Source organism: Arvicola amphibius, chromosome 17, assembly GCF_903992535.2.
Source record: "Arvicola amphibius chromosome 17, mArvAmp1.2, whole genome shotgun sequence".
Taxonomy (NCBI): Eukaryota; Metazoa; Chordata; class Mammalia; order Rodentia; family Cricetidae; genus Arvicola; species Arvicola amphibius.
The window spans coordinates 11,365,322-11,379,277 of NC_052063.2; the positions used below are offsets into that span (position 1 = coordinate 11,365,322).

Consider the following 13,956-nt stretch of genomic DNA (forward strand, 5'->3'; position numbering starts at 1 on the left):
AGTTAGAGATTCTCTCTCTCTCTCTCTCTCTCTCTCTCTCTCTCTCTCCTCTCTCTCTGCGTGTGTGTGTAGTGTGTGTGTGTGCACACGCGCACACGTGCACATACGTTTTCCTCTCAATAAAATCAGGTTCCTTTGGAGATACTTCACGTTGATTTGGGAGCCGGCTTCCTCGTTGCTGTTGAGGCTTAGAGTTCTTCCTTGGCACACTGCCCTGTACCTTCTCTGCCATGCCAGAGGCTCAGTGAAAAACGTGTGCCTGTGTTGGCAAAGAAGGCTTCGCTGCCAAGGACACTGGCTGGGACTATTTGGAGAGGACTTTGACACCCTCACCCCCACTTTCACTGGAATGTGAGCCTACTTTGATTTAACCCCTTCCCCTCCAACATCCTACCATCCAGATTCCACATTCTAGGGCTTCAAACTTCTTGCCTTAGTCTCCTGTGTAACTGGAACAATAGATCAGGATCAGGTTTAACTCTCTGCCCCCACAAAACAAAACAACAACAAAAAAACCCCCCAAAACCCAAAGGAGGAAGGGGTAGGAAAAACAAATCAAAATAAAAGGCAAAAAAAAAATGCAGCACAGTACTCAGTTTGTGACGTCAAGGGCACTGGGAGGCCTTTGGACATGTCACTATATCTGAGCTTCAGTTTTTCCCCCGTCAGGCGCCTGTAACATGAACTGCACCACGCTTTCTTCTGAGAACTGCTGGGGAGTCCGCTGAGAGCACAATCTCAGCGTTGAGGGTTCTGGTGGCCCCTGATGGCCGGATCCTGTGAAGAGGCCGTTTCATTTGGCTAGAGAAGTGTTTAAATGAATGAATGGAAGCGTCCTGTTGGTGGGCACACTCCACCGTGTCGGGTTGTGCTATGTGCTTGTGTCTGTGTCACCTGCTTGACTCCCGAAGACAAACGTGTCCTGTACCTTGTAAAACGGTTGTGCTGGGTAACACTCGGTGGCCGAGCCACGCGACTGAGGGCAGCCTGTGAACCGGACGCCGTATGGACAGCGCGGCTCGGCTCCCTGACGAGAACACAATGGAACAACCAAATCCAGGTGAACAGACACAGGCCAAGCTGCTCTTAGCTCCGTGAGGATTGACCATCAGGTTTTGAGGAACAAAAGCCACTATCTGCCTCAGGGGAAGATTTGTTTAAGAGTAGAACTACTTTTTTTTTTTTTTTTCTTTTTCTAGTTTTTCGAGACAGGGTTTCTCTGCAGCTTTTTTTAGAGCCTGTCCTGGAACTAGCTCTTGTAGACCAGGCTGGCCTCGAACTCACAGAGATCCGCCTGCCTCTGCCTCCCAAGTGCTGTAGAACTACTTTTGAGTCTATGTTGGGCCGTATCTAAGATCAGCTTCTTGTTCTAGGCTGCGGCCATCTCTCCAAACAGTTGGAAGAATCCAAAGAAAATGAAAGGCTGACGTAGAGCGTCCGTTTCTCTTTGTGGGGCCTTTCCTCATCTCTATCTGCTTAAGTGAGCTTGGTTTTTGATTGATTGCTCGAGTCATTTTGGCCTTTTTGAGGCAAGGGCCCTCACCCTCTGTACCAAGCTGGCCTAGAACTCACTGTGTACCCCAGGTTGGTCTGGAATTCTCTGGAATCTCCTCCTTAGCCTCCTGAACAAGTGCTGACTTGAAGTAAATTTGTAAGAGAATCTTTTTCTTTTTAACCAAGGTTCATTTATTATTCAAGGTGTAATAAAGTATTTATCAATTTATATAAAAATGCAAAAATAGCATACTTTTCCAAGAAAGATGACAGATAAAATATTTAATGGCAAGATAAAACAGAAATATGCCCAATGACTTTTCTTGGGTTTTAAGTAGGTCTCTGTCTCTGTATATGTGTGGTGTTGCTTGTTTTAAAGACAGGGTATCACGTAGCCCAGACTGGCCTTGAATTCCTGATCCTCCTGTTTCTACCACCAGAGTGCTAGGCTAGTAGGTGAACATCACCATGCCTGACTTGGGTTTAAAAGTCATCTTATTGAATAGATGGCATAATATGGACTATATGAACGGGGCAATATAGCACAAGTCTGCGATCTCAGCACTTGGGAGGATCAGAAGTTCAAGGTTGCTCTTGGCTACATAACAAACTCAAGGCCAGTCTCTGCTACCCGAGACTCTGCCTTAAGTTCAGCCAGGCATGCAGGCCAGCCCTGCAATGCCCTTTGAATCCAGGATAACCGGGGACTGTTTGCCTAGGAAGCCGAGAGTCCAGTTGGTGAAGGCAGTTGCCATTAGCGTGGGTTCTCCCTTAGTGATAAACAATAACCCCAGGTGAGTTTGTTTGGCCCATTTTGGTTGCTATCCCAACCGAAAGGCATCACCTTTCACCCCAGGCTGCCTTTGGATTGGCTATCTGAAAGGACAAAGCTGAGGGAAGGAGGTGTGGGCACAGGACTTGGCATTGTGCTTCGGCCTGTGTTTACTTCTTGGGCCACAAGGTCATTGTGGGCTCATTCGTTGTTCCTCGCGCAGCCTGGGGAACCAACCGCGCTTGAATTAGAGCGTTCCCACTGCCAGGCTCAGGGTGGTCACTTGAGATAGGCTTAGGGCTAAAGCTCTATTTCTTTTTTTTTTTTTTTTTTTTTTGGTTTTTTCGAGACAGGGTTTCTCTGCAGCTTTTTTAGAGCCTGTCCTGGAACTAGCTCTTGTAGACCAGGCTGGCCTCGAACTCACAGAGATCCGCCTGCCTCTGCCTCCCGAGTGCTGGGATTAAAGGCGTGCGCCACCACCGCCCGGCTAAACCTCTATTTCTTGTATATGAAAATGTGTGCTGAGGGCAAAGCCAAAGTTTCATTACAGCAAAGCCCTCTGGGGATGACAGTACACACAAGCACTACTCAATCTTTAGAACCACCCTATAAAATAAGTGTCTTAGCCATCCCCACTTCACAGATGAGGAAACTGAGGCATGGGGGGGGAGGTTCCATAGCAAAGGCAGACCCAAGATAATAAAACAGTGTGAGTCTGGAGTCTGTTCCTAAGTTTTAAACGATGCACAAATACTATTAAACACACATTATAGACAATTGAGACCGTGGAATTTCTATAAGTCAAATTTTTTTTTTTTTTTTAGTAGTCCCGGTTCTCATGGCTTCCATGAACTACTTTTAGAAGAAGAGAGATATGGTGAGGAAGATGGACAGAATGGTTTACTGGTTGAGGTGGAATCTGAATTGGAGGGATCTATTTAACAATCTTTTAACCATGTCTGTGTCTGGTGCGCCCAGGGAGGCTAGAAGAGGGCCTTGGAACCCCTGGGGCTGGAGTTACAGATGCTTGTGAGACACCATGTGGGTAACTGAGAATTAAGCCTGGGCCCTCTGGAAGAGCAGCCAATGTGCTTGACTGCTAAGCCACCTCCTCTCCAGCCTGCTTGGGGCATCCCATAGCAGAGAGCTGGGCACTGTGGGGCACAGCTGCCACTCCAGGGCTCAAGAGGTGGCTAGCATTCAAGGCCAACCTGGGCACCTTGGGGAGGAGACCTTGTCTTTTAACTAATGGACAAGAGGAAGAGCAATGAACTAGAGCGACTGTGGTTTAATAAAAACTTAATAAAAACTGTTTATTTCAAAGCAGGTAGCAGAGAGGGCCACAGTGGCGTACACCGACAATCTCAGACCTTGGAAGGCTGAAGCCGGGAGAGAATGTTCTCAGGACCTGTCTGAGCTACACAGCAAGACTCTGTAGTTGTTGTTTTGCTCTTTGGGGTCCTGCCACTCAGCTCCCAAATACACACAGAGTCTCATTCTTTCTTATGAATGTCTCGCCTTAGCTTGGCTTGTTTCTACCTAGCTTTCCTTAATTTAAATTATCCCATCAACCTTTTGCCTCTGGGCTTTTTTCTTTCCTTACTTCTGTACCCATTACTTTCACGCTTACTCTGTGGCTGGGCCCTAACATCCTTCTCTTGTTCTCTTGCTCCTCTCCACGCAGCCAGAGTTCGCCCTCTGTTTATTCTCTCTGCCTGCCAGCCCCGCCTATCCTTGCTCCTGCTGGGCATTCAGCTGTTTATTAGTCCGTCAGGTGTTTTAGACAGGCAAAGAATCACAGCTTCACAGAGTTAAACAAATGCAGCATAAACAAAAGCAACACACCTTTACATCATTAAACAAATGTTCTAGAGCACAAACAAATGTAACACACCTTGAAATAATATTCCACAACAAGACTCCATCTCGACAATTGAAGAAAACTCAAAGAAAAATATAAAGAGAATTAAATGTTCGCCAAAGAAATGAGAAAGCAGCTGTTAAAGGGGAAGGCTCTATGATATTTATACACTGCTCCTGTATTAAATATTACACCATCCTTCATAACCACACACAATTATTGTCTACGTAGTAGTATCTAATGTTTAAAAGTTAATCACAACTGCTGGGCAGTGGTAATGCACACCTTTAATCCCAACACTTAGGAAGCAGAGGCAGGTAAATCTCTGTGAATTCGAGGCCAGCCTGGTCTACAGAGTGAGTACCAGGACAGCTGAGGCTACAAAGAGAAACCCTGTCTAGGAAAACAAAAACAAAAACACAAAAAACAAAGTTAACCACAACCAAAGGAGTAGGATATTTTTTTTCCTTTGAGAGAATGACACCCCTTCCACATCTCCTTTTTTGATGTTTTTTTTCTTTTTGTTTTTGAGACAAGATTTTACCATGTAGCGCTGGCTATCCTGGCTTTTCCTATGTATCCCAGGCCAGCTTTGAACTCATAGTCACCTGCCTTTGCCTTCTGCGTGCTGGCATTAAAGACATGTGCCACCCCCACTGGCCTTTTGGTGTTTGAGACAGTTTTATAGTGTCTTTTAGGCTTACCCCAAATTCTTAGAGGTCCTCCTGGACCACAGACAAATGTCCCTATACCAAGTTTCTTGCTGCTGGAGATGGAACCCATGGCTTTGCCACACTAGGCATGCATTTGAGCAGTTGAGCTATATCCCCAATCTTGAGTTTGTCTCTTACACTTTTCAGTTTATTGTGCCCTAGTGCTTTTACCACATTTTGTGGTTTATATTTTATTTTGTACTTGGTCATGGACACTAGCCTCATCGCCTCAATTTCTTGTGCGTGCATGTGTTTATGACATGTTACATGTATATGTGTGTAGGTCGATGGTTCTCAAACCTTCCTAATGCTGCTGCCTTTTTAATACAATCTCTCATGTTGTGGTGACCCCCCCCACCATAAAATTATTCATTGCTACTTCCTAACTGTAATTTTGCTACTGTCATGAATCTTAAATTTCTGATGTGCAGGATATCAGATGTGTGACCCTTGTGAATGGTTATTCGACCCCCAAAGGGGTCATGACCCAGAGGTTGAGAACATTAGATCTTTTATTTAAATTATCATTCATGACATAGGAGAAATCACCTCCATTCTGTGGCTCTACTTTTTTTGCTTTTTTTTTAAATCTTAATATGCAAAACCAACACTTTATTTAACAGTGGCAGGTAATCTTGTGGGTCAAATGAGGCAGATCCAGGACCCAGTGGCAGGGTCATCTCTGTCTTGGGACCCTCTTGCTATAACTCCAATAAACTGAGCAACTGGACTTCTTTTTTTTTTTTTTTTTTTAAAGTTTTTAGAAACAAGGTTTCTCTGGAGCTTTGGAGCCTGTCCTGGAACTAGCTCTAGTAGACCAGGCTGGCCTTGAACTCACAGAGATCTGCCTTCCTCTGTCTCCCGAGTGCTGGGATTAAAGGCGTGTGCTACCACTGCCGGGCGAGCAACCAGACACTATACAAGTCTTTCACATGGAGGATTATGGAGCAGCTCATGCTGCCCATGAGGTCCACTTGGACCTGTGACCATGGTTCCTGCAGGCTGGCCATGCCCAGAACTCTGCTGACCCTGAACAGTTTAATGATCGGCACATAGTTCACGTCCATGATGGCAGATAGCCAGGGTGACTCAGCATTGAGCTCGTATAATGTTACACAAGTTGTTAGACATAGAACATGTGTCTTTGGATGGAAAGCAGGGCTAAGGGCTGTGGGGCAGTAAGGTGAAGGGTTTTGCCTTTTGTTTTGAGACAGACTCACGTTGCACAGGCTGGCCTTCAACTAGCTCTGCCTTTGAGGAGGACCTCAAACTCCTGATCCTCTTGCCTCTACCCTCCCTGTGTTGATAAGCTCAAGCGTAGTTCTTCCTTACAATACCATCAGTTTCTGATCGATTTATCAGGAGGCAACCCTGATGTTTGGACCACCTCTATATTTATATAGTTTATTGCGCTCCAATAATGCTATGGCCACTGTTCTAAGAGCATCAAGTGTATTAACATTTACTTCTCATGACAGCTCCATAAGGAACATCTATGATCCCGTCATATGGATAGGGACACTGTGGTGTGGAGTTCTGAGGGGCTGCCTAAGGTCACATGGCTCTAGTGTCCACCCAGGGAGGGCAGGCCCCTTCTGCTGGATTTGAACCCAGCAGCCTTATTTTGGTGTCACAATTAACAGTTGATTCCTTATTTTATTCAAGTCATTTCAGTTTCTAATATATGATGAACTGTGTTTTTGATCAGTCTGAATGAACACACTGCAGAGATTTTAGAAGGTGTTGCAAGCCCCCATCTTGCTCTCTCCTGGGTAGCCAGCGCCTGGTGTGCTCTCCTCTGACTGTTCTTTGTAGGTAGAGTTTTCTGTCCCGTTATCCCACTCTCAAATAACCGTACAGAGACTTGTTATTAATTATAATTGCTCGGCCAATAGCCTAGGCTTGTTTCTAACTGGCTCTATAATTTAAGTCACCCATATTTCTTTTCTATGTTCTACCTTGTGTCTCAGTACCTTTTCTCATTATGGCATGTTCATTTTGCCTCTCTCCAAGTTTCCTCATGACTCAACCCTTGTACCGGCCTGCCTGTCTACCACGTGACGATTTGTGAGTCAGGCAAGGGCCTGGAAATTGGAACACACACACACACAGAGACAGAGAGAGAGAGAGAGAGAGAGAGAGAGAGAGAGAGAGAAAGAGAGAGAGAGAGAGAGAAAGAGAGAGAGAGAGGAGAGAACCAGTCATCCATGAAACAAGAATGTCCCCTTTATTGTGTTCCAGGGCAGCTTATATAGAGTTCTTCCTTGACTAATGGCCATGCCCTAGCTCTCGGGACTTTTCAGCTGCAAGCCCACCAGAAACCACTCGCCTGCCATCAGGAACTCATGAGGGTCTTGAGCCCACAGCAGCTGCAAGCACAGGAAAACAAGTGGTTTACTCCTGCAGGCAAGGGGATCACAGAAAATTCAGGGTCTGAGGGTCCATAGTCCCTAACAAACCCTCCTTCTTTCCAGCTTTCTCTCAGTCTGGCTCTCCTGCCTAACCTCTTCCCGCCTAGCTATTGGCCAGTAGACTCTTCATTAAACCAGTGACAGCTATACATGTCCACAGTGCACAAAATGCTTAACCCATAGCATTTCTTCCTAGGAACAAAGGACTCGGAGGAGGTGGATTTCCTAAGAAGTAGAGAGACAATTGCCACGGCTTTAGTTTATGGCCATTCTCTGCACAGAGGAGGCCCATCCCTCAAGTGGTCCCTCTGAGATCTCCCCACATCCTCTGCTCCTGTGTCTGCTATACAGGGACCAGCAGGGCAATGACCCCCTGAATGCTTGACTCTTCTTCTTTCTTCCTCCCTGCAGTCATGGCCCAGGGCTGCTGATTGCAGAGCAAGGTAAAGCCCTGAGCAGACATCCAGCACTTTCTAGACTAGAGGTCATTGAATGATTGATTCCCTGGCCCTGGGCAGTCTGCAGGGAGCTGACTTTGCTTTTCTGTCCAGAAGAGGATGTGCAGGACATATTGATACTACTACAGTGCCCAAGAGAAGGATGGAAGAGCTTATAGCGGAATAGAGACAATGACTGTCACAGTGACTGGGGGCCCTGAGTTCCCTCTTGGTGTTCTGGGAAAGTGGTGTGACTGGGTGGGCTGGCTAACCCCTCTTTGTTAATGTCATGGAGTTGCTTGGAGGAAGTGGTGGCCCAGTGGCTATGTGTCACCAGCACATCCACAGGCTTAGCAGAGTCTTGGCTAATGTTCTCCTTCTCAGCACCTTACCTGTGTCCTGTAAAACCAGTCATCGGGAGGGAGAGGTGGGACTGCTGTATGGACATGAGTCAGCCGGGCTCTGAGAATCCAGGGTGGGTCGGTGACCGAAAGGGACGAGATCATGGGAACCAAATTAGTGTTTACCTGGAAGGCCATCTGCAATGCCTGAGGTTATTGCCAGCGTCCTGTGAGGTCTCGAGGATGTGCTGGGGGGTTGGAAGGAAGACAGAAGGAAAGGGTATGGGTGAAGTTTACTGGTGGACCTCAAAACCCAACCTTCTCAGGAGCTTTGAAGGGGCAGGGGATATTGGTAAAGGAAAATGGCTGATAGAAATAGGCAGTCTGAGCTGGAGAGACGGCTGGTCGCTCTTCCTGAGGACACGGGTTCGATTCCCAGCATCAACAAGATAGCTCACAACCATCTGTAACCCCAGTCCTAGGGTTCCAGTGTACTCTTCTGGCCTCTGTAGGTAAGAGGCACACACATTGTATTCAGACATACGTATAGGCAAAACATCCACATACATAAAAATAAGGGAAAAGGTAAAAAAAAAAAAAAGAGGAGAAAGAAAAAGGCAACCAAGAGAAGAATGGGAGAGGACCAGGGTGGGGTATAATAGCGAAACATAATGATGTATATGTATGAAAATGTCACAGTGAGACCCGTTTCTGTGTATGCTAAAAGAAATAATAATAAATAATAATAGAAAAGAAATTCTTTCTGTTTTGCATCCTTCTCCTAAATGAAAAACCAAAGAAAAAAGAAAAAGATGGCTAGGCAAGAGGGGGCGTATGGCAAAGGAAATTTGGCTCACAGAAATTGGAGTGGAACCTACCTACCTGGCTGGTTTGGTGAGGCCAGGAAGTTTCCTGGCTGTGGGTGCCTCCCTGACTCAGATGCTCCACTTATCTGGCAAGGTCAGCTGCCTGTGGCTCTGAAAACAGAGCAGCTGTCCACTGGCCTCCCGTACCTGCGTTATCACCACCGCCACACCGGTGGTTCAGCTATTTTTTTGGTTTTTCGAGACACGGTTTCTCTGCAGCTTTTTTAGAGCCTGTCCTGGAACTAGCTCTTGTAGACCAGGCTGGCCTCGAACTCACAGAGATCCGCCTGTCTCTGCCTCCCGAGTGCTGGGATTAAACGCATTCTTGCGTCCAGCTATTTTTGTCTCATGGTTTCACGTGCTCGTCTTGAGTGGGTTCTGTAGCCTAGGTCGGCTTAGAAATTGCGGTGCAGTTTCTTCTACTCTGGAGTAGCTGGATTTATAGGTTTGTGCCACCACTGTGAGTAGGTCACGGCTCAAGCCCTAGACCCAGGGACACAATCTACTGGATAAAGGGGGTTGAAGAGAGCTTTATCCAAGGGCAGTGGTGGCTGAGCACACGGCTCTGCAACCAGGCTTATCCTGTTTGGCCTCCAGGGTGTGTTTGGTTGCGTCACGGTGGAGACATTTCTTAGCCTACCTGAACCTGAGGGTTTTCACCTGTAAAACACACATCATACCGTAGAGTGCCTTGCATTATACAAGAGAAGAAGTAACTTTGCCTGGGAAACACTGGACACCTAGCTGGGAAGAGCGGCGACCTTGGTTGCTAGTGTGAGTATCTGCTCTGGTCCCGTTTCTGTTGCTTTCACAAAAGGCTTAATAAAAAGCAGCTTGTTGGACAAAGTCTAGTTTAGCTCAGAGTTCCCGGCTACAGTCCCTCATGATAGGGAAGTGGGAACTTAAAACAGCTGGTCACATGACACCCACAGAGAGCCACTAATGCATGTGTGTTTACTGCCCAGCTCGCTCTGTCTACTCTCATGCAGTCCAGGACCCAAACCCTGGGACCGGTGTTGGCCACAGAGGGCAACGATCTCTTACTGGGACTCTCTGCTGAGTGATTTTGGATTGTGTTAAGGTAACAATGAAAATGAGTGACCGCTCACACAGGTCATCTTGGCTAGATTCCTCTCTGATGCTGAGGGACCAGACCACCATCAGATTAGGCTTTCTGTCTCTGCTCTTCCGCTAATGAGTCAGCTATGCAACCTCAAACCAGCCCTTGGCTATTCTGAGGCAGACTCAGCTCCCTAAGGACAATGACTGTACTGCTGGACTCTGGGTGTACGGTGAGCGAAGCAAACCAGAACATTACATCATCCGTATTTTTACTGCGGCCCCAGCTGGGACCCGCTAGAAATGCAACTTCTTGGGTCCCATCCCATGCCCAGTGCCCAGTGGATCAGCAACTCTGAGGGTGAGGCTGGCCTTTATTCAGAGTTCTGGGTGAGCCTCAAGCCTGAGACTCAACTGTCTTATAGTTTCCAGTGGAGAAGAGAGATGAGTTACCCCAAGAAACTAACTTTGTGTTGAGTAAATTTTTGCTTTTGGCTTAGGAACAATAAAATGGCCTTTACCCTCCTCTTTCTACTTAGGCAGAAAGATATTCAGTTTACCTATCTGTCTATCCATCCATCCATCATCTATCTATCTATCTATCTATCTATCTATCTATCTATCTATCTATCTATCTATCTATCTATCCAGGGTCTTACTCTGTAGTTCTGGCTGGTCTAGAACTCACAAGGATAAGACTGCCTCTGTCTCCCGAGTGCTAGCTTTGAGGGTGTGTTCCACAATGTCCTGACAAATATATATATTTTTTTTTTGCCAGAATTATGGACTGAGCAGTGCCCTTCTCTAAACTCCTATGTGGAAGCTCCAACCTCCAGTCCCTCAGAGTGAGACTAAAGAGGCCTTAAAGGAGTTGACTAAGGGAACACCATGGATGTTTTTTCATCTAACACGTCCTTGGGAGGAGGAATTTGGATACAGACAGATCCAGAGGGAAGACCATGGAGAGACATGTAGAGAAGACAGCTGGAGACATCTCAGAAGACAGGACCCAGGCTACCACCTTGCATTTTGTAACGATTTATTCATTTTTTATTTTGCGTGTGTGGGTGTTTTGTCTGCCTATATGTCTAAGCACCATGCATGTTCCTGGTACCTGTGGAGGCCGGAAGTTTTGGATCCCATGGAACTGGAGTTACAGGTGATTGTTAGCTACCACGCGGGTGCCGGGAACTGAGCCTTCTAGATGAAGCAGCCAGTGCTCGTAACCACCAGGCCACATCTCCAGCTCCTCCTGCTGCCATCTTGGGCCTGGACATCCAGAACTGTGGAGAAGCAAGCTGCTGTTGTGTTACATCCGGTCTATGGTGTCTCACTCCAGCTGAGGGTGAGAGAACAAGAAGCAGGCCAGAGAATGACACGCTTAGACACTAGGCTGCTGGCCGGTGAGGAGGTGGTGAGGAGAGGTAAGCGCTGGCGGGAGGGTTTAGGGTTTAGGAAGACGCCATTGCTAGCTGCCTCTCTAGGTAAAGACAGAAGATGGCATGGCTCCTCGCTTCCAAAAGAATTCTTCGCTTTGTGTGTGACTCCCTTGTTGCCAGGAGGGGGATGAGGATGATAAACTCCTTCTGAAATCAACACTCAGTGGGAAAGAGTCATTTTTATAAACATTGTGTTCACACTTAACCTTTTAGGAATGTGTTCACCTCAGGAAGATAGATACCCAGGGTCCTCTGCAAAGGGTTCCATGGTTGTGTGGAAGGCTTAGACTGGCGGGATCTAAAGAGCCCGTAACCTGCCAACTAGACCTGCACTCATATCTCAGAGAACCAGAAATTCAGGGCCACGGCTAGCCTCCCTACTTTCCTCCTTCCCTTTCTTCTATGCTTCCTTCTTTTCTTCCATCCTTCTAGGGCCTCCTCCTAGCACGTTCTGGACAAGCGCTCCACGACTCAGCTACAGGCCCAGCCCTCTGCTTCCGTTTCATTTCGAGAGAACTACTAAGTCACCCTGGCTGGCCTTGACCTCACATTACACAGTCAGATCAGGCTTTGAACTTTCGGTTCCTTGCTTCAGGTTCCTGGTTTATTGGGCTCACAGGCCTGAACCACCAGGCCTGGCCTGTAGGTTTTTTTTTTATTTTTCGATATATTTATGATCCAGGAGAGGTGGTGCATGCTTGTAATTTAATGGCAGCACTTGGGAGATAGGGACAGAAAGATCAGGTGATCAAAACTGCTGTCAGCGTCGGGGTTGAGGGCAGCTTTGAGACTCTGGTTGTGGGGTCAAAAATCAAAAACAAAACAAACAACAAAGCCAGGTGGTGGTGGTGCACAACTTTAATCCCAGCACTCGGGAGGCAGAGGCAGGCGGATCTCTGTGAGTTCGAGTCCAGCCTGGTCTACAAGAGCTAGTTCCAGCACAGGCTCCAAAGCTACAGAGAAACCCTGTCTCGAAAAAACCCCAAAACAAAAAGCCCTAACCAAACAAAAAAAAAAAATTGTGTTTTATCTTACCTGTCCAACTTCTGTCAAACAGGGAAAATACGTCTTAATTGTTTTTATCTTTGTTCCCTCCTCCATAGTTTAGACAGTAAATATCCTCTTTATTTTTATTTATTATTTATTTATTTTCCTATGTAGGCTAGGCTAGATTGCAACTCACGGCAATCCTCCTGTCTTAGTCTCCCCAGTGGCTGGGATTACAGGTGTGCGCCACTATGCCCAGCTAATTAATTTCTTTAAAAGGTTATGTTAAGTCTGGGCTTGTGAGATCAGATCTCTGATCTCAACAAAACATCCCCAAACCCCATTTTGCTGACTACTCGTACCTACAGCAGAAGGATGGATTTCTCTATGTGAATGGGAGGATACTTGATTTTTAATATTCAGTGTGCAGGCGACATTCTTTCAACACCCTAACGACTGTTTTCTCCTGTAGGGATGCCTTTCTGTGCTGTGTAGGATCATGGAGATTGCATGACCAGACCTCTGGGCTCTGCCGAAAGGATGTAACCAATGGTACATCACGTTTCTGTTCCACTTGGCTTTCCCTGCCCAGTCTATGTGTTGACATTCATAAAAACAAAACAACAACAAAAATAACAGGCAAGGATCGTGTGGAGTAAGCCCAGCAGACTGTCTTGGTCGTCAATGGCATTTAGGACGATATTGTCACTACTGGGATGTGAGAGGAGTGAGCACGAAGCAGCCCAAGGTTTCTTGCTAGCTTTGCTTTTAATTTGGGACAGGAAAGCTGGGGCTAGTCTCGAGTTACACACCAGGTGCTTGGTTATGCTTCATTATCCACAGTTGCCGAAACAAGGAAGGGCTAGATACCCATCAGCACGTAGATGGGTAAAAAAATTGGGTACATATAAGCATTCCTCTATCTCGGAGTCAGTTTCCACATTTTTCCCCCCAGTAATGGACACAACAAGCCTATGATAAACTGCTTGGCTTACCAATAGGGTGGCGCAATGAAACAAAATCATGGGGAGTAACACGGTAGACCGGAGAGATGGTTTAGTGGGTAAAGGAACTTGCCACCAAACCTCATGAGACCTGAGTTGGGTCCCCGAACCCAAATATTGGAAGGAGAGAACCAGCTCCCGAAAGCTGTACTCTGACCTCCACCCTTGAGGGATAGCACCCCACCCACATAAAAAAATAAATGTATTAAAATTACTTCTTCCTGAATATTTTGTGTACATATTTGTGTGTCTGTGTATACATATGTGCTTATAGAGCCATATGCACCGACCAAGTTTGGAAGAAATAGTTTGCAACAAGTGTCTGGATAAGGTGATTTATTATATTTACTATATTAATATTGTGATAACCCCAGCAACCAGGAAGCTGAGGCAGGATAATTGCTGTGAGTCTGAGCCCAGTCTGCATTTCAGAGTGAGAGCCTGTCTTAAAGACACAGAAAACAGAACCAGGCGTGTAGCCCATGCCTGTAATCCGAGTATTCAGGAGTCTGAGGCAAGAGGATCGGGTGTTCAAGATTAGCCTTGACAAGACGTAGGGGGTTTCAGGCAAG

The 13,956-nt window shown here is 46.5% G+C and overlaps 1 long non-coding RNA gene across 3 annotated transcripts; it reads left to right on the forward strand.

Moving 5' to 3' along the window:
- The first annotated feature begins 674 nt into the window (after window positions 1-674).
- On the forward strand, window positions 675-13,591 carry LOC119803550. 3 transcript variants are annotated; one of them, XR_005283669.1, is made up of 5 exons: window positions 675-1,060; window positions 9,493-9,669; window positions 9,861-9,976; window positions 10,733-11,378; window positions 12,853-13,591. It is a non-coding gene; the product is annotated as an uncharacterized LOC119803550 (long non-coding RNA). The 3 variants fall into 3 exon arrangements; XR_005283667.1 differs by having other exon boundaries at window positions 9,493-9,976; XR_005283668.1 differs by lacking the exon at window positions 9,493-9,669.
- The last annotated feature ends 365 nt before the right edge of the window (window positions 13,592-13,956 follow it).